Below are 2,735 nucleotides of genomic sequence, written 5' to 3'. Positions count from 1 at the left end.
CGTAGGGCATACATCTTCATTATATATCCTTGTCATTTTTTTCAAAGACAAATAATAATAAAATGAGTAAAAATATTTACGCAGTAAAATTATTTCCTTGATTGAAAATATTTTTTTAAGAAGTATAGTATATATTAAATTTTTTTTATTATCTTGGCACATTCATTAATTTTGAAATTCATAAGCATAAATATTTTATGGGTTAAATACTAATTTCGTCCTTAAGGTTTGGGACGAAAATCAAATTCGTCCCCAAGTTTTTTTGTTATTAAAATCATCCCCAACATTACAAAACGTTAAAAAAATCGTCATTTTTTACTTCAATTATATTTTTTGACCAAATTACCCTTTATTATTAATAAAAATTGCATCGGGGCCAGCGTCTTCCCTGTATTCAAGCCAACATTAGTGAGAGTGTGCAAAGAAAAAAGTAACTGAATTTAACAGTTTTCAAAGCCACCAAGTTTACCAAGATCAATACAACCCTTTGCAAAGAAGTTGTAAGGATGAATGAATCATTAACATTTTATATAGTGATGTTGCATACCAAATGACATGAATGAGACTTCCAGTAGATGCTCCAAGTGTCTTTTTGCAAAGAGTTCCAGTAAGTAGTTTCTCTTTTTCAATTCTGACCATAGTATCCCCTGGAGTTATTGATGATCCTCCTTCGTTATCATCATGCCAGCTAGAATACATAGTTAAATTTATTTGCTTGGGAATAATAAGATTGAAGACTTGTTTCCCAATTCACAATGGTTCTGGCTTCAATATTGCTGGTGTAGGAACATTCTCGTCGAAATCTTCCCACCACATTAAAATGTTCATAAATACATCTTTTAAAAAAGAAGAAGGAAATTAATTTTTTTTTGTAAATTAAAATTCTTTGTTTGGTTAATAATTATACAAAATGTTTTAAAAGCCAAGCAAGTAGAAAACCATATCCAAAGGACATCCTTTCAATATTATATGGAGTTACAGTCTCAGGGTATGTAAGGTTCAAAGCAATACTCCATGGCACTCCGAATTCATCAATGTTAATGTTCGGGTCTGGTATAATAACCGTTCGAGCAGAAAAAATAAACTCTTTTTCCCATCAAATTTTCTCTAATCCGACCTTCTTTGGCTTTAATCCTGTTATAAACTGATTTGATAAGCCTTCCTGTTCTTTGAGTAGAAAGAAGAGTGAGAAGAGGAAGGAGAAGAAGGGTGGGTGTCCTTCCGGCAGTAGTAATTGCCGCAGTGGTAATTGCCGCGGCGAAAGTGAGAATAAGAGGGTGATGGTGAAGAGTTGAAGGAAGGGGATTGGGGGAGGGGTGGGAGGAGAGACCGAAGAGATGCTGGGGAGTGGGTGGGGTGGGGTTTTGATTTTTTTTAATATTATTTTTATTAATAATAAAGAGTAATTTAATCAAAAAAATATAATTGAAGTAGAAAATGACGATTTTTCAACGTTTTGTAATATTAGGGATGATTTTAATAACACAAAAAGGTCGGGACGAATTTGATTTTCGCCTCAGACCTTAAGGATGAAATTAGTACTTAACCTATATTTTATCAAACATTACTCAAATGTATAGAAAATAAAACTTAATAAAAAATTTTTTACATTATTTATTTATATGAATACTTAACAATCTCACATATTAAACTATTCCATCATTGATCAAATGACCAATATTTCCTTCAAGATCCTCAAAGAAATCAAATACATCATAATGAGTGGTGTAACTTTCAACATCATTTGAAACAAAATTTGTTTCCTTTTCTTTTTCGTCTTTTTTTAAAGATACTTGATAAAGATCGACTAAGTGCTTTGGGGTACGACAGGTACGCGACCAATGGCCCTTTCCACCACAACGGAAACACTTATCTTCTGTTGATTTATTTTACCCATTGTTTCTTTCTTTATCCCTCTTTTGGTGAGATCCATTATTGTGAACATAATTTTTCTTCCTTCCATATTTTTTTTTGTTACTAAAACCTTGCCATTTACCTCTTCTTGGATTATGATTTGCCACATTTGCTTCAGAAAATGGAGTGGCACCAGCTAGGTGCGCTTCATGATTTTTTAAGAGCAACCCATTGTTGCGTTCAGCAATAAGAAGGCAAGAAATCAGCTCAGAATATTTTTTAAATCCTTTCTCTCGATACTGTTGCTGCAGGAGCACATTCGAGACATAGAAGGTCGAGAAATTTTTTTCTAACATATCATTATCAGTTATCTTTAACCACATAATTTCATTCGTGAGGTGATTCGAAACATCACTAAATTATATTCATTTATGGATTTAAAATCATGTAAACACAAGTGCGTCTATTTATATCGGGTTTGAGGAAGTATCACCGTCTTTTGATAATTATACCTTTCTTCAAGGTCTTTCCAAAGATCTGCAAGATCTTTTAATATGAGATATTCATTTTTTAATTCTTCGTCAAGATGACGAAGGAATATCATGGCTTTGGCTTTATCCTTTTAGGATTCATTATTTTCAGCCTTAATGGTATCTTCAAGATCCATTGAATCAAGATGGATTTCAGCATCTAGTATCCATGATAAATAGTTGTTTCCAGATATATCAAGATCATTAAATTCAAGATGAGAAAGTTTTGACATAATAAAATTTTGTTATCTGAGTCTTTCTAAAATTTGATCAGAGTCTCGTGCTGATAATGTGTTATAAAATAAATAAATAAGGAAGATATAAATATAAAATAAAAAATATAAATATAAA

This window comes from Arachis duranensis, chromosome 8, assembly GCF_000817695.3.
Source record: "Arachis duranensis cultivar V14167 chromosome 8, aradu.V14167.gnm2.J7QH, whole genome shotgun sequence".
Classification (NCBI taxonomy): Eukaryota; Viridiplantae; Streptophyta; class Magnoliopsida; order Fabales; family Fabaceae; genus Arachis; species Arachis duranensis.
Note: the sequence above shows the minus strand (reverse complement) of the source record.